This window comes from Triticum urartu, chromosome 3 (assembly GCF_003073215.2).
Source record: "Triticum urartu cultivar G1812 chromosome 3, Tu2.1, whole genome shotgun sequence".
Taxonomy (NCBI): Eukaryota; Viridiplantae; Streptophyta; class Magnoliopsida; order Poales; family Poaceae; genus Triticum; species Triticum urartu.
The window spans coordinates 636,530,905-636,549,908 of NC_053024.1; positions in this window are offsets into that span (position 1 = coordinate 636,530,905).

The window sequence follows — 19,004 nt, forward strand, 5'->3', positions numbered from 1 at the left end:
TTTTAGGAGGAGCAACCATTGCACGGCGAAAAAAACAGCTTGCATGGACATCAAAATAGCATGCAGGGAATTGTGTGGCTGATACATGCATGACCAGCAAGCACATGTTCGGCGATAAATTCCCCTTTTTATGATATTACATAAATATATAAATCATTTGATTCAGAAATATACACCATATTTACGATAGATAGATAGGTTGTTTCTTCATAACATGGCATTTTTATGTTTTGTATTTGTGTGGACTCTAAATTATTTGTTTAGTGAGAGGTAAACTACAAGATTGACTTTAAAATAGTTTTCTCTACACTTTGTCGTCGGAAGTTTTGTGGATATTTCACACCGTCCCATATAGATATCAGAATCAAATATATCATATTATTACATCTCATGTGCCAAATCACATTTTAGCCTACAATGACCACATCCAATTGATCTAACTTTGTGCTTAATGTACCATTAGGTTAATTACCAAACCATATTACATTTTTATTGAGGAGGATATTATTGCTTATGAGAATAGCACGTTGTGAGGTCATATTTTACAATAAAAAATTTGGGCAATAATCTTCCATTACACTTTTCCATTGGAAGATTTTAGATTTCACAGCCTACTTTGGAGATCTCAGTATCTCCCATCCCATGTCATATATATGGTAGGGTTGAGTCGAGGCTATAGTACTAACAAATAATTAACTTACAAAAATATTTTAAATATTCATTTTCCCCTTCATATTTTGTTGGGAATGTAGCATGCAATTTCAAAAAAAATCCTACAATCACGCAAGATCTATCTAGGAGATGCATAGCAACGAGAGGGGGAGAGTGTGTCCACGTACCCTCTCGTAGACTGAAAGCGGAAGCACTAGGTTAACACGGTTGATGTAGTCGAACGTCTTCACGATCCAACCGATCCAAATACCGAACGTACGACACCTCTGTGTTCAGCACATGTTCAGCTCGATGACGTCACTCGAACTCTTGATCCAGTAGAGGGTCGAGGGAGAGTTCCGTCAGCACGACGGCGTGGTGACGGTGATTGAAAGTGCGTTATATCGACTAGAGGGGGGTGAATAGGTGATTTTTACGAAATTCTTCACTGAGGAATTTGCTGGTGAGGAAATTCCTTAGCGAAGAACTACTAGCAGCGGAATAAGTAATCAAAAGTAAACACAAAAGAATACAAGCATAGTCATCATGATGAAATGAAGACATGCACAGAGTACAGGAAGCGTAATCACAGGATAACACATGATGAAAACAAACAGACTGAAGAAATTGAACTGAGGAAATTGAGAAAGTCTTCAGTCAAAGTCTTCAAACACAGATATGAACAAACATACAACACAATTATGAGGAAATGAAAGAGTTGAGGAAATAGAACCAGTAAGCTCGGTGAAGACAATGATTTGGTAGACCAGTTCCAACTGCTGTCTCAGTTGTACGTCTGGTTGGAGCGGCTGAGTATTTAAACTCGAGGACACACAGTCCCAGGCACCCAGTCAAGGACACTTAGTACAAGACACCCAGTCCTCACCATATTCTCCTTGAACTAAGGTCACACAGACCTCGTCCAATCACTCGTGGTAAGTCTTCAGGCGACTTCCAAACCTTCACAAACTTGGTCACTCGGCGATCCATAATTCCTCTTGGATGCTCTAGATCATGACGCCTAACCGTCTGGAAGAAGCACAGTCTTCAAAGGTAACAAGCATCGGATCCACTCAGGATCAATATCTTCAGTGATGCTCAATCACTTGAGGTTTGTAGGTGTTTGGGTTTTGGGTTTTTGGTTTTTCCTCACTTGATGATTTTCGCTCAAAGTCCTCGGAGGATGGGTTGCTCTCAAATGACAAGTGTCAGTTTCTCTCGGAGCAGCCAACCAGCTAGTGGTTGTAGGGGGCGGCTATTTATAGCCTAGGGAGCAGCCCGACATGATAAGACATAAATGCCCTTCAATGATATGACCGTTAGGTGGATAGATATTTTGGAACAGCTGGCGCATAGCACAACAACGGTCAGAATTTTGAGTAGCAAAATCCTCAGGGCTATCATGTTCCTCACTGTGTAGGCAATCCGCACTGGCGAATTCCTAACTCCTCAGTCAGGACAAATTCCTCAGAGACCAGAAGAACTTAGTCTCTGTCATTGAAGAATTTGACTTAACTGTATGAGATTTCCAATGGCTTCACTCGAAGGGATTGGTAGGTGTAGGATTTTGAGTTGAGCATCACATGGAAATTTTTCCTTAGTATTTCGTCGACCCCCTTTTAAGAGTACGGTGTTTCCTATGACTCAAGAAAGAGAAAAACAAAACTATGAACACGAAAGTCTTCAAGCTTCATATTTCTCGCATGAATATCAAGTCTTCACGGACACACCAATTTATTCACTTTCAAAGTTTTCATGAAAGTCTTCAGAAATACCAAAATCTTCAGTCGAAGATGTTCATTTTTAGGGGTCGACTTTTCCTGTAAATATCAAACTCCTCATAGACTTATAGACCTGTGTACACTCACACACGCATTAGTCCCTTAACATATAAGTCTTCAATACACCAAAATCACTAAGGGGCACTAGATGCACTTACAGTGATGATGATGTGATCCCCGCGCAGGGCTTCGCCTAAGGACTACGATGCTATGGCCGGAGGAGTAAACTATGGAGTCAGGCACCGCACATGGCTAAGAGAACAATTATTGTGCCATTGGGGTGCCCCCCTGACCCTTCTCATTCGTATGACATGTGTCACCCACGTAGTGAGAGGTGGAGATCGTGTTAGATCATGGGTGAGTGGATAAGTGTATCATGGGATGCGGAACGGTTTGAGCGGCAAAGCCGAAAATTTAGATAAGATAGATTTTAAAGTTCCATTCGCAATTTCTTCAGCTAACAAGGACACAGTGAAGATTTTGAACGAGTTTCAAATAAAATGCACATGAAAAGTTTGTGAACAGATTGGGTTGAGTATAGCATAGAGGGAAAGGGTCCGATCACATTCAGTTAGCAGAAAACCAACTTGAAGAAATAGCAATAAGTGAATGTTGTAGAGGACATAAACTCATATATATATATAGCCAATGAAGAAAAACGACGGAACCAGTGAAGACTATGCAAAGTTGAAGAATATGAATAATTTGAGGAAATTCAACTTTTGGTGGTGGCGTGACCCACCGTATAAGAATGATGATTTCAGACACCGCGTACAATTATCGTAGGGTTCTGAGAATCAAATTCTTCGTTAATTTCTTCACATTAAGAGTGTTATTCTTCATTGATTGAAGTAAAACGTTTCTTCATGTGTTGCACATCTAAGTCATCAATTTTGCATAAGTGTTAGGATGAGTGTCCTTTTCAAAGAACATTCGAAGGCTCTAAGATATTTAGCTCACGTCGCAACTTGCTAAATCTCTTCTCATCCAAGGGCTTTGTGAAGATATCGGCTAGCTGTTCTTCAGTCTTCACATGCTCAATAGAAATGTCGCCCTTCAACACATGATCACGAAGAAAATGATGACGAATCTGAATGTGCTTTGTCTTCGAGTGCTGAACTGGGTTGTGAGCAATCTTGATGGCACTCTCATTGTCACAGAAGAGAGGTACATTCTTCATGTTGACGCCGTAGTCCTTGAGAGTTTGCTTCATCCATAGCAATTGGGCACAGCAAGAACCAGCGGCAATGTACTCAGCTTCAGCAGTAGATAGTGATACGCAGTTCTGTTTCTTCGAGAACCAACAGACCAAAGATCGTCCGAGGAAATGACATGTACCAGATATTGACTTGCGATCCACACGATCACCAGCATAGTCAGAGTCAGAATATCCAACAAGATCAAAAGCCGAGCCCTTGGGGTACCATAATCCAAGTGTTGGTGTGTGAGCTAGATATCGAAGAATATACTTCACAGCCTTATGGTGTGATTCCTTCGGTGCAGCTTGAAATCGGGCACACATGCAAACACTAAGCATTATATCTGGCCTAGATGCACGTAAGTATAATAAGGAACCTATCATGGAGCGGTATACCTTATGATCAAAGTCAATACCATTTTCATCAGTGCACAGATGGCCATTTGTGGGCATAGGAATTTTGACGCCTTTGCAATCTTGCATGCCGAATTTCCTCAGTACATCCTTGAGGTATTTCTCCTGAGATATGAATATGCCATTGTGTTGTTGACGAATTTGAAGACCTAAGAAGAATTTCAACTCTCCCATACTAGACATTTGATATTCTTCACTCATCATATAGGCAAATTCATCACTATAACGTTGGTCAGTATAGCCAAAGATAATATCATCAACATATACTTGGCACATAAACAATTCACCATCATAAGATTTAGTGAAAAGAGTAGGGTCGAGTGAACCGGGTTTGAAGCCTTTCTTCATGAAAAGTTCCTTCAAAGTATCATACCAAGCCCGTGGGGCCTGCTTGAGGCCATAGAGGGCCTTGTTGAGTCTGAAGACTTTGTCAGGATTCTTTGGATCTTCAAAACCTGGGGGTTGAGCAACATATACTTCTTCCTCAAGCTTACCATTGAGGAATGCACTTTTCACATCCATTTGATATAGAGTGATATCATGATGGTTAGCATAAGCAAGTAATATGTGAATAGCCTCAAGTCTAGCAACAGGTGCAAAAGTTTCATCGAAATCAATTCCTTCAGCCTGTGTGTAGCCTTGAGCTACAAGTCGTACCTTATTCCTCACCACAAGGCCATTTTCATCTTGCTTGTTGCGGTAGATCCACTTTGTGCCGATGATATTGTGCTTGCGAGGATCTGGACATTTGACCAGTTCCCAGACATTATTGAGCTCGAACTGATGTAATTCTTCTTGCATGGCCTGAATCCACTCAGGCTCCAGAAATGCTTCATCTACCTTAGTGGGCTCTGTAATAGAGACAAAAGCATACTGCCCACAAAAGTTAGACAAATGTGAAGCTTTTGAGCGTGTGAGAGGACCTGACGCTTTGATGTCATTGATAATCTTTTCAATTTGCACTTCTTTTGCAATGCGAGGATGAGCTGGTTGTCATTGAAGAATTTGATCAGCGTTTTCTTCAGCACCATTTTCTTCAGCATTTTCTTCAGGTGCATTATCTCGACGTTCTTCATGTTCTGGAATGAATTCTTCAGCAGATTCTTCAGTAGGAATGACATCCTTAGTAGCCTTGAACTTTATAGTCTCCTCAGGTGCTAGTTCATCTATCACAGTAGGTAGGTGCTCTCTTTGCGAGCCATTAGTTTCATCGAACCGCACATCTATAGTTTCAACAACTTTGTGAAGAACATTGTTGAAGAATCTGTAGGTGTGCGAGTCCTTTCCGTAACCAAGCATAAAACCTTCATGTGCTTTCGGTGCAAATTTTGAGTTGTGATGAGGATCTCTAATCCAACATTTAGCACCGAAGACTTTGAAATAACTTACATTGGGTTTCTTATCAGTGAGGAGTTCATAGGCAGTCTTTTTGAAGAATTTATGAAGATATACTCTGTTGATGATGTGGCACGCAGTATCAATTGCCTCAGTCCAGAAACGACGAGGCGTTTTGTATTCATCAAGTAAGAGAACTGATAAAGCAATATGAGGATGTGAGAAATGAAAGTTCATTTCTTCATGATTAGCCTGCGTCCTATCAGGCATGCTCAGGTCTCCAGCAAATTCTTCATATGATTATGTGCGTCTGAAGACCTGACCCTGCAGAAGAGATTAGTTCTTTTTCTTCACCACCCACATCTGAAGGGGTGGCAAAGAGTTCATCATTCTGCAAGCTCCATACGAGAAGGATGGCATAGAAGCCAGTCCATTTCGTTTCACATAAGAGGGGTTAGAGTAAGCATAAGAGTATGCAGAGAAATTCTTCGAGGACTTATGGACATAATGATTTGAAGAATAATGCACATATCCATAATCCTTAGATCTTCCCTGCGAAACAGACGGATTAGCATGATGATGTTCATGTGAGGACTTTGATCCATATGAGGAATTTGGTCCATATGAAGAATTTGATCTGGGGTTCCTATTCTTCACAGGTGGTGTCATGATGACATTCATCTGAAGATTTTCAAGACATCTTTTGGGAACCTAGATTTTCTGCATAGGGAAGCCGTTCCTGCAGTTAGTGCCAACATATCTAGCAAATATTTCACCATTCTGATTTTTGAATAGCTTATAGTTGGAGTCAATTGACTCATCATCAGAATGAGGAGATTCACATGCAAATCCAGATAAGTTAGATGGATCAACTGGAGGTCCCTTTGCAGCAACCCATGTAGTTTTGGGGTACTGCTCAGGCTTCCAATATGTACCATCAGCATTGAGTTTTCTCTCAAAGGCGATACCCTCTTTCCTAGGGTTCCTGTTGAGGATCTGCTTTTTAAGCACATCACAAAGAGCCTGATGCCCTTTGAGGCTTTTGTACATGTCTGTCGTGTACAATTCCTTCAGCCCTACATCGTCAGTGATACTAGCAATGTCCTTAGATGAGGAATTAGTGATAGCAGAGGCATGTGAAGAATTTGAAACATTAGCAGCATTTGAACATTTAGGTGAAGAATTAGCAGATTCACGTTCAATGCACTTCAAGCATGGAGAAACAAATTCTTCCTGAGATGCGCTGATTTGTTGAGCAAGTAATGAATCATGCTCCTTCTGAAGATCTTCATAACTCACTCTTAGCTTCTCAAGGTCTTGCTTTCTTTGAAGAAATTCATAAGAAAGCTTCTCATGATCCGATAAGAGAGTGTTATGATGACTTTGAAGTTTGTCAAGCTTGGACTGAAGTCTCTGAAGATTTTCAGTCAAAGTTTCGGTGCGATCCATTTCTTCACCCAACATATCATCACTTTTATTTAGCATGTTTTGAACCTTTTCTAAAGCCCTTTGTTGTTTTATAGCAATCTTAGCCAGTTTAGAATAGTTGGGTTTAAGATTTTCATCAGATTCATTCTCACTTGATTCAGAGGAGGTATATTTGAGTACCTTGGCACCCTTTGCCATGAAGCAATATGTGGGAGCGTAGTCATCATCGCCTTCATCAACCTTGTTAGTGAGGTCATTTTCTTCAGTGTTGAAGATAGACTTGCTGACGAATGCAGTAGCGAGAGCAAGGCTCGCCACTCCGGATTCAGACTCCTCAAATGACTCCTCTTCCTCATTTTCTTCAGATTCAGCCTCAGAGTCCATTTCCTTGCCAATGAATGCACTGGCCTTCTTGGAGATGCTCTTCTTGTGATATGAAGGCTTGGAGGATTTTTATGATGAGGATTTTGTGGATTTCTTCTTTTTCTTTGCATCTTCAGAACTATAATCCTTGTATTTCTTCTTCTTTGATTCCTTTTCCCACTGAGGACAATCTTGAATGAAATGTCCAGGTTTCTTGCATTTGTGACAGAGCCTCTTCTTGTAGTCACCGGATGAGGAATCATTGCTCCTTGAGGATCTTCCAAGGCGACCACGTCTTGAGAAATTTTGGAACTTCTTCACTAGCAGAGCCAGATCATGGCTCAGTTCTTCAGGATCATCAAGGCTGCTACCAGAGTCTTTATCTTCGGACTCATATACTGCCTTGGCCTTCAGTGCATGTGTTCTGCCATAGCTTGAACCATAGAGATCTCTCTTTTCAGCAAGTTGGAACTCATGAGTATTTAGCCTCTCGAGAATATCATCGTGATCAAGTGACTTGTAATCAGCATGTTCTTGTATCATCAATGCCAGAGTGTCAAATGAGGAATCAAGTGATCTCAGCAATTTCTTCACCACCTCATGGTCGGTGATGTCAGTGGCACCAAGTGCTTGAAGCTCATTTGAGATGTCAGTGAGGCAATCGAAGGTTTGTTGAACATTTTCATTGTCGAGTCTTTTGAAGCGGTTGAAGAGATTGCGAAGAACATCAACTCGAGAGTCACGCTGAGTTGAGACTCCTTCATTCACTTTGGACAACCTGTCCCAGATAAGCTTCGCTGTTTCCAAAGCACTCACTCTGCCATACTGTCCTTTGCTCAGATGGCCACATATGATATTCTTCGCTTGAGAGTCGAGTTGCTTGAATCTCTTCACATCGGCAGCATTCAGAGAAAGTGTGACTGAGGGAACACCATTTTCCACAACATACCAGAGATCGTTATCAATTGCTTCAAGATGCATTCGCATCTTATTCTTCCAGTAGGGGTAGTCCGTCCCATCGAAGGTAGGACACCCAGCAGAGACCTTGATCCTACCTGTGGTCGACATAACTAAAACTCCAGGCGGTTAAACCAAAATCACACAGAACAAGGGAGTACCTTACTCTGATACCAATTGAAAGTGCGTTATATCGACTAGAGGGGGGTGAATAGGCGATTTTTATGAAATTCTTCACCGAGATATTTGCCAGTGAGGAAATTCCTTAGCGAAGAACTACTAGCAGCAGAATAAGTACTCAAAAGTAAACACAACAGAATAAAAGCATAGTCATCATGATGAAATGAAGACAGGCACAAAGTACAGGAAGCATAATCACAGGATAACACAGGATGAAGACAAACAGACTGAAGAAATTGAAATGAGGAAATTGAGAAAGTCTTCAGTCAAAGTCTTCAAACACAGATATGAACAAACATACAACACAGTTATGAGGAAATATAACCAGTAAGCCCGGTGAAGACAATGATTTGGTAGACCAGTTCCAACTGTTGTCTCAGTTGTACGTCTGGTTGGAGCGGCTGAGTATTTAAACTCGAGGACACACAGTCCCGGACACCCAGTCAAGGACACTTAGTCCAAGACACCCAGTCCTCACCGTATTCTCCTTGAACTAAGGTCACACAGACCTCGTCCAATCACTCGTGGTAAGTCTTCAGGCGACTTCCAAACCTTCACAAACTTGGTCACTCGGCGATCCACAATTCCTCTTGGATGCTCTAGACTATGATGCCTAACCGTTTGGAAGAAGAACAGTCTTTAAAGGTAACAAGCATCGGATCCACTCAGGATCAATCTCTTCAGTGATGCTCAATCACTTGGGGTTTGTAGGTGTTTGGGTTTTGGGTTTTTGGTTTTTCCTCACTTGATGATTTTCGCTCAAAGTCCTCGGAGGATGGGTTGCTCTCAAATGACAAGTGTCAGTTTCTCTCGGAGCAGCCAACCAGCTAGTGGTTGTAGGGGGCGGCTATTTATAGCCTAGGGAGCAGCCCGACATGATAAGACATAAATGCCCTTCAATGATATGACCGTTAGGTGGATAGATATTTTGGAACAGCTGGCGCATAGCACAACAACGGTCGGAATTTTGAGTAGCAAAATCCATAGGGCTATCATGTTCCTCAATGTGTAGGCAATCCGCACTGGCGAATTCCTAACTCCTCAGTCAGGACAAATTCCTCAGAGACCAGAAGAACTTCGTCTCTGTCATTGAAGAAATTGACTGAACTGTATGAGATTTCCAATGGCTTCACTCGAAGGGATTGGTAGGTGTAGGATTTTGAGTTGACCATCAAATGGAAATTTTTCCTTAGTATTTCCTGTTGGGGAACGTAGCAGAAATTCAAAATTTTCCTACGTGTCACCAAGATCTATCTATGGAGAGACCAGCAACGAGGGGAAGGAGAGTGCATCTACATACCCTTGTAGATCGCTAAGCGGAAGCGTTCAAGAGAACGGGGTTGATGGAGTCGTACTCGTCGTGATTCAAATCACCGATGACCAAGTGCCGAACGGACGACACCTCCGCGTTCAGCACACGTACAACCCGGTGACGTCTCCCAAGCCTTGAGCAAGGAGAGAGGGAGAGGTTGAGGAAGACTCCATCCAGCAGCAGCACAACGGCGTGGTGGTGGTGGAGGAGCGTGGCTATCCTGCAGGGCTTCGCCAAGCTCCACAGAAGAGGAGGAAGAAGAGATGCAGGGCTGCACCAACGAGAGATCGAATCACGTGTGTTATGGGCAGCCCCCTAGGCCTCATATATATAGGGGAAGGGGAGGAGGCTGCGCCCCCTCTAGGGTTCCCACCCCTAGAGGGGCGGGCCAAGAGGGGATGGGAGAGGGAGGCGCACCAATATGGGCCCTAAGGCCCATATCCCATTAGGGTTTGCCCCCTCTCCATCTCTTAGGCGCATGGGCCTTAGTGGGGCTGGTGCCCTTGGCCCATGTAGGCCAAGGAACACTCCCTACAGCCCATGTGCCCCCCCGGGGCTGGTGGCCCCACTTGGTGGACCCCCGGGACCCTCCCGGTGGTCCCGGTACGTTACCGATAAACCCCGAAACTCTTCCGGTGACCAAAACAGGACTTCCCATATATAAATCTTTACCTCCGGACCATTCCGGAACTCCTCGTGACGTCCGGGATCTCATCCGGGACTCCGAACAACATTCGTACATACAATACTTCTATAACCCTAGCGTCATCGAACCTTAAGTGTGTAGACCCTACGGGTTCGGGAGACATGCAGACATGACGAGACTCTCCGGTCAATAACCAACAGCGGGATCTGGATACCCATGTTGGCTCCCACATGTTCCACGATGATCTCATCGGATGAACCACGATGTCAAGGACTTAATCAATCCCGTATATAATTCCCTTTGTCTAGCGGTACGATACTTGCCCGAGATTCGATCGTCGGTATCCCGATACCTTGTTCAATCTCGTTACCGGCAAGTCTCTTTTACTCGTTCCGTAACACATCATCCCGTGATCAACTCCTTGATCACATTGTGCACATTATGATGATGTCCTACCGAGTGGGCCCAGAGATACCTCTCCGTTTACACGGAGTGACAAATCCCAGTCTCGATTCGTGCCAACCCAACAGACACTTTCGGAGATACCTGTAGTGTACCTTTATAGCCACCCAGTTACGTTGTGACGTTTGGTACACCCAAAGCACTTCCTACGGTATCCGGGAGTTGCACAATCTCATGGTCTAAGGAAATGATACTTGACATTAGAAAAGCTTTAGCATACGAACTACACGATCTAGTGCTAGGCTTAGGATTGGGTCTTGTCCATCACATCATTCTCCTAATGATGTGATCCCGTTATCAATGACATCCAATGTCCATGGTCAGGAAACCGTAACCATCTATTGATCAACGAGCTAGTCAACTAGAGGCTTACTAGGGACATGGTGTTGTCTATGTATCCACACATGTATCTGAGTTTCCTATCAATACAATTCTAGCATGGATAATAAACGATTATCATGAACAAGGAAATATAATAATAACTAATTTATTATTACCTCTAGGGCATATTTCCAACAGTCTCCCACTTGCACTAGAGTCAATAATCTAGTTCACATCGCCATGTAATTAACACTCACAGGTCACATCGCCATGTGACTAACACCCAAGAGTTTACTAGAGTCAGTAGTCTAGTTCACATCACTATGTGATTAACACTCAATGAGTTCTAGGTTTGATCATGTTGCTTGTGAGAGAGGTTTTAGTCAACGGGTCTGAACCTTTCAGATCCGTGTGTGCTTTACAAATCTCTATGTCATCTCCTAGATGTAGCTACCATGTTCTATTTGGAGCTAATCCAAATAATTGTTCTACTTAGAGCTATTCTAAATTGTTGCTCCATTATATGTATCCGGTATCTCTACTTAGAGCTATCCGGATAGGTGTTAAGCTTGCATCGACGTAACTCTTTATGACGAACTCTTTTACCACCTCCATAATCGAGAAAATTCCTTAGTCCACTAGTTACTAAGGATAACTTTGACCGTTGTCCCGTGATCCATTCTTGGATCACTCTTGTACCCCTTGACTGACTCATGGCAAGGCACACTTCAGGTGCAGTACACAGCATAGCATACTGTAGAGCCTACGTCTTAAGCATAGGGGACGACCTTCGTCCTATCTCTCTATTCTGCCGTGGTCGAGCTTTAAGTCTTAACTTCATACCTTACAACTCAGGCAAGAACTCCTTCTTTGACTGATCCATCTTGAACACCTTCAAGATCATGTAAAGGTATGTGCTCATTTGAAAGTACCATTAAGCGTTTCGATCTATCCTTATAGATCTTGATGCTCAATGCTCAAGTAGCTTAATCCAGGCTCTCCATTGAAAACACTTTCCAAATAACCCTATATGCTTTCTAGAAATTCTACGTCATTTTTGATCAACAATATGTCAACAACATATATTTATCAGAAATTCTATAGTGCTCCCACTCACTTCTTTGGAAATACAAGTTTCTCATAAACTTTGTATAAACCCAAAATCTTTGATCATCTCATCAAAGCGCACATTCCAACTCCGAGATGCTTACTCCAGTCCTCAGAAGGATAGCTGGAGCTTTGCATACTTATTAGCATCTTTCAGGATTGACAAAACCTTCCGGTTGTATCACATACAACCTTTCCTCAAGAAAAACGTCGAGGAAACAATGTTCTGACATCCTTTCTGCAAGATTTCATAAATAATGCAGTAATCGCCAATATAATTCCAACAGACTCTTAGCATCGCTACGAGTGAGAAAAGTCTCATCATAGTCAACTCCTTGAACTTGTCGGAAAGAACTTAACGACAAGTCGAGCTTTCTTAATGGTGACATATACCATCATTGTCCGTCTTCCTTTTAAAACCCATATGTACCTAACAGCCTTACGACCATCAAGTAGTTCTTCCAAAGTCTACACTTTGTTTTCATACATGGATCCTCTCTCGGATTTCATGGCCTCGAGCCATTTATCGGAATCCAGGCCCACCATCGCTTCTCCATAGCTCGTAGGTTCATTGTTGTCTAGCAACATGACTTATAAGATAGGATTACGTACCACTCAGAAGTAGTACGCATCCTTGTCATCCTACGAGGTTTGGGAGTGACTTGATCCGAAGTCTCATGAACAATATCATAAGCTTCCACTTCAATTGGTGTAGGTGCCACAGGAACAACTTCCTGTGCCCTTCCACACACTAGTTGAAGAGATGGTTCAAAAACCTCATCAAGCCTCCACCATCCTCCCACTCAATTCTTTCGAGAGAAACTTTTCCTCGAGAAAGGACCCGATTCTAGAAACAATCCCTTATTGCTTTCGGATCTAAGACAGGAGGTATACCCAACTGTTTTGGGTGTCCTATGAAGATGCATTTATCCGCTTTGGGTTCGAGCTTATCAGCCTGAAACTTTTTCACATAAGCGTTGCAGCCCCAAACTTTTAAGAAATGACAGCTTAGATTTCTCTAAACCATAGTTCATACAGTGTCATCTCATCGGAATTACGTGGTGCCCTATTTAAAGTGAATGTGGTTGTCTCTAATGCCTAACCCATGAACTATCGTGGTAATTTGATAAGAGACATCATGGTATGCATCATATCCAATAGGGTGCAGTTATGATGTTCGGACACACCATCACACCATGGTGTTCCTAGCTGTATTGGTTGTGAAACAATTTCCACAATGTCTTAATTCTGTGCCAAACTCGTAATTCAGATATTCATCTCTATGATCATATCATAGATATTTTATCCTCTTGTCACGACGATCTTTCAACTTCACCCTGAAATTACTTGAACCTTTCAATAATTCAGACTCGTGATTCATCAAGTAAATATACTCAACATCTACTCAAGTCATCTGTGAAGTAAAAACATAAGGATATCCACTACATGCCTCAGCACTCATTGGACTGCACACATCAAAATGTATTACTTCCAACAAGTTGCTTTCTAGTTCCATTTTACTGAAACCGAGGCTTTCAGTCATCTTGCCCATGTGGTATGATTTGCATGTCTCAAGTGATTCAAAATCAAGTGAGTCCGAACGGTCCATTTGCATGGAGTTTCTTCATGCATATACACCAACAGACATGGTTCGCATGTCTCAAACTTTTCAAAAATGAGTGAGTCCAAAGATCCATCTACATGGAGCTTCTTCATGCGTTTTATACCGATATGACTTAAGTGGCAGTGCCACAAGTAGGTGGTACTATCATTACTATCTTTGGCATGAACATGTGTATCACTACGATCGAGATTCAATAAACAATTCATTTTAGGTGTAAGACCATTGAAGGTATTATTCAAATAAACAGAGTAACCATTATTCTCCTTAAATGAATAACCGTATTGTGATAGACATAATCCAATCATGTCTATGCTCAACGCAAACACCAAATAACAACTATTTAGGTTTAACACCAATCTCGATGGTAGAGGGAGCGTGCGATGCTTGATCATATCAATATTGGAAACACTTCCAACACATATCGTCAGCTCACCTTTAGCTAGTCTCCGTTTATTCCGTAGCTTTTATTTCGAGTTACTAACACTTAGCAACCGAACCGGTATCTAATACCCTGGTGCTACTAGGAGTACTAGTAAAGTACACATCAACACAATGTATATCCAATATACTTCTATCGACCTTGCAGCCTTCTAATCTACCAAGTATTTAGGGTAATTCTGCTCCAGTGGTTGTTCCCCTTATTACAGAAGCACTTAGTCTCGGGTTTGGGTTCAACCTTGGGTTTCTTCACCAGAGCAGCAGCTGAATTGCCGTTTCATGAAGTATCCCTTCTTGCCCTTGCCCTTCTTGAGACTAGTGGTTTCACTAACCATCAACAATTGATGCTCCTTCTTGATCTCTACTTTCGCGGTGTCAAACATCGCGAATATTTCAAGGATCATCATATATGTCCCTGATATATTATAGTTCATCACGAAGCTCTAGTAGCTTGGTGGTAATGACTTCGGAGAAACATCACTATCTCATCTGGAAGATCAACTCCCACTCGATTCAAATGATTGTTGTACTCAGACAATCTAAGCACAAGTTCAACAATTGAGCTTTTCTCCCTTAGTTTGCAGGTTAAGAAAATCGTCGAAGGTCTTATACCTCTTGACGTGGGCACGAGCCTGAAATTCCAATTTCAGCCCTCGAAACATCTCATATGTTTCGTGACGTTTTAAAAACGTCTTCGGTGCCTCAACTCTAAACCGTTTAACCGAACTATCACGTAGTTATCAAAACGTGTATGTCAGATGTTCGCAACATCCACAGACGACGTTCGAGGTTCAGCACACTGAGCGGTGCATTAAGGACATAAGTCTTCTATGAAGCAATGAGGACAATCCTCAGTTTATGGACCTAGTCCGCATAATTGCTACTATCAACTTTCAACTAATTTTTCTCTAGAAACATATCTAAACAGTAGAACTATAGCATGAGCTACGACATAATTTGCAAAATCCTTTTGACTATGTTCAGGATAATTAAGTTCATCTTATGAACTCCCACTTAGATAGACATCCCTCTAGTCATCTAAGTGATTACATGATCCGAGTCAACTAGGCCGTGTCCGATCATCACGTGAGATGGACTAGTCAACGTCGGTGAACATCTTCATGTTGATCGTATCTTCTATACGACTCATGCTCGACCTTTCGGTCTTCTGTGTTCCGAGGCCATGTCTGTACATGCTAGGCTCGTCAAGTTAACCCTAAGTGTTTTGCATGTGTAAAACTGTCTTACACCCGTTGTATGTGAACGTAAGGATCTATCACACCCGATCATCACGGCGTGCTTCGAAACGACGAACTGTAGCAACGGTGCACAGTTAGGGGAGAACACTTCTTGAAATTTTAATGAGGGATCATCTTATTTACTACCATCGTTCTAAGCAAATAAGATGTATAAACATGATAAACATCACATGCAATCAAATAGTGACATGATATGGCCAATATCATATTGCTCCTTTTGATCTCCATCTTCAGGGCTCCATGATCATCATCGTCACCGGCATGACACCATGATCTCCATCATCATGATCTCCATCATCGTATCTTCTTGAAGTTGTCACGTCATCTATTACTTCTACTACTACAGCTAACGGTTAGCAATAAAGTAAAGTAATTACATGACGTTTAAGTTGACATGCAGGTCATAAATAAATAAAGACAACTCCTATGGCTCCTGCCGGTTGTCATACTCATCGACATGCAAGTCGTGATTCCTATTACAAGAACATGATCAATCTCATACATCACATATATCATTCATCACATCCTTTGGGCCATATCACATCACATAGCATACCCTGCAAAAACAAGTTAGACGTCCTCTAATTGTTGTTTGCATGTTTTACGTGGCTGCTATGGGTTTCTAGCAAGAACGTTTCTTACCTACGCAAAACCACAACGTGATATGCCAATTGCTATTTACCCTTCATAAGGACCCTTTTCATCGAATCCGATCCGAGTAAAGTGGGAGAGACAGACACCCGCCAACCACCTTATGCAACTAGTGCATGTTTGTCGGTGGAACCGGTCTCACGTAAGAGTACGTGTAAGGTTGGTCCGGGCCGCTTCATCCCACGATGCCGCCGAATCAAGATTGGACTAGTAACGGTAAGCATATTGAACAAAATCAACGCCCACAACTACTTTGTGTTCTACTCGTGCATAGAATCTACGCAATAGACCTAGCTCTGATACCACTGTTGGGGAACGTAACAGAAATTCAAAATTTTCCTACGTGTCACCAAGATCTATCTATGGAGAGACCAGCAACGAGGGGAAGGAGAGTGCATCTACATACCCTTGTAGATCGCTAAGAGGAAGCGTTCAAGAGAACGGGGTTGATGGAGTCGTACTCGTCGTGATTCAAATCACCGATGACCAAGTGCCGAACGGACGACACCTCCGCGTTCAACACACGTACAGCCCGGTGACGTCTCCCAAGCCTTGAGCAAGGAGAGAGGGAGAGGTTGAGGAAGACTCCATCCAGCAGCAGCACAACGGCGTGGTGGTGGTGGAGGAGCGTGGCTATCCTGCAGGGCTTCGCCAAGCTCCACAGAAGAGGAGGAAGAAGAGATGCAGGGCTGCACCAACGAGAGATCGAATCACGTGTGTTATGGGCAGCCCCCTAGGCCTCATATATATAGGGGAAGGGGAGGAGGCTGCGCCCCCTCTAGGGTTCCCACCCCTAGAGGGGCGGAAGCCCTAGATGGGGAGCAAGGGGGCGGCCAAGAGGGGATGGGAGAGGGAGGCGCACCAATATGGGCCCTAAGGCCCATATCCCATTAGGGTTTGCCCCCTCTCCATCTCTTAGGCGCATGGGCCTTAGTGGGGCTGGTGCCCTTGGCCCATGTAGGCCAAGGAACACTCCCTACAGCCCATGTGCCCCCCCCGGGGCTGGTGGCCCCACTTGGTGGACCCCCGGGACCCTCCCGGTGGTCCCGGTACGTTACCGATAAACCCTGAAACTCTTCCGGTGACCAAAACAGGACTTCCCATATATAAATCTTTACCTCCGGACCATTCCGGAACTCCTCGTGACGTCCGGGATCTCATCCGGGACTCCGAACAACATTCGGTACATACAAACTTCCTTTATAACCCTAGTGTCATCGAACCTTAAGTGTGTAGACCCTACGGGTTCGGGAGACATGCAGACATGACCGAGACGATCTCCGGTCAATAACCAACAGCGGGATCTGGATACCCATGTTGGCTCCCACATGTTCCACGATGATCTCATCGGATGAACCATGATGTCAAGGACTTAATCAATCCCGTATTCAATTCCCTTTGTCTAGCGGTACGATACTTGCCCGAGATTCGATCGTCGGTATCCCGATACCTTGTTCAATCTCGTTACCGGCAAGTCTCTTTTACTCGTTCCGTAACACATCATCCCGTGATCAACTCCTTGATCACATTGTGCACATTATGATGATGTCCTACCGAGTGGGCCCAGAGATACCTCTCCGTTTACACGGAGTGACAAATCCCAGTCTCGATTCGTGCCAACCCAACAGACACTTTCGGAGATACCTGTAGTGCACCTTTATAGTCACCCAGTTACGTTGTCACGTTTGGTACACCCAAAGCATTCCTACGGTATCCGGGAGTTGCACAATCTCATGGTCTAAGGAAATGATACTTGACATTAGAAAAGCTTTAGCATACGAACTACACGATCTAGTGCTATGCTTAGGATTGGGTCTTGTCCATCACATCATTCTCCTAATGATGTGATCCCGTTATCAATGACATCCAATGTCCATGGTCAGGAAACCGTAACCATCTATTGATCAACGAGCTAGTCAACTAGAGGCTTACTAGGGACATGGTGTTGTCTATGTATCCACACATGTATCTGAGTTTCCTATCAATACAATTCTAGCATGGATAATAAACGATTATCATGAACAAGGAAATATAATAATAACTAATTTATTATTACCTCTAGGGCATATTTCCAACATTTCCTCGACCCCCTTTAACAGTACGGTGTTTCCTATAACTCAAGAAAGAGAAAAACAAAACTATGAACACGAAAGTCTTCAAGCTTCATATTTCTCGCATGAATATCAAGTCTTCACGGACACACCAATTTCTTCACTTTCAAAGTCTTCATGAAAGTCTTCAGAAATGCCAAAATCTTCAGTCGAAGATGTTCATTTTCAGGGGTCGACTTTTCCTGTAAATATCAAACTCCTCATAGACTTATAGACCTGTGTACACTCACACACGTATTAGTCCCTTAACCTATAAGTCTTCATTACACCAAAATCACTAAGGGGCACTAGATGCACTTACAGTGATGATGATGTGATCCCCGCGCAGGGCTTCGCCTAAGCACTACGACGCTATGACCGGAGGAGTAAACTGTGGAGTGAGGCACCGCACATGGCTAAGAGAACAATTATTGTGCCGTTGGGGTGCCCCCCGCCCCCGTATATAAAGGAGGGGAGGAGGAGGTGGCCGGCCCTAGGGGTGGCGCGCCATGGGGGGAGTCCTACTAGGACTTCGCTCCTAGTAGGATTCGCCCCCCTTCCTTCCAACGGAGAGGGGAAAGGGGAAAGAGGGGAGAGGGAGAAGGAAAAGGGGGGCGCCCCCACCCCTTATCCAATTCGGATTGGGCAGGGGGAGGTGCGCACCTCCTCTTGTGGCCTTTCTCCCTCTCTCCACTATGTCCCATGAGGCCCATTAACTTTCCTAGGGGGTTCCGGTAACCTCCCGGTACTCCGAAAAATCCCTGAACCTCTTCGGAACTATTCTGAT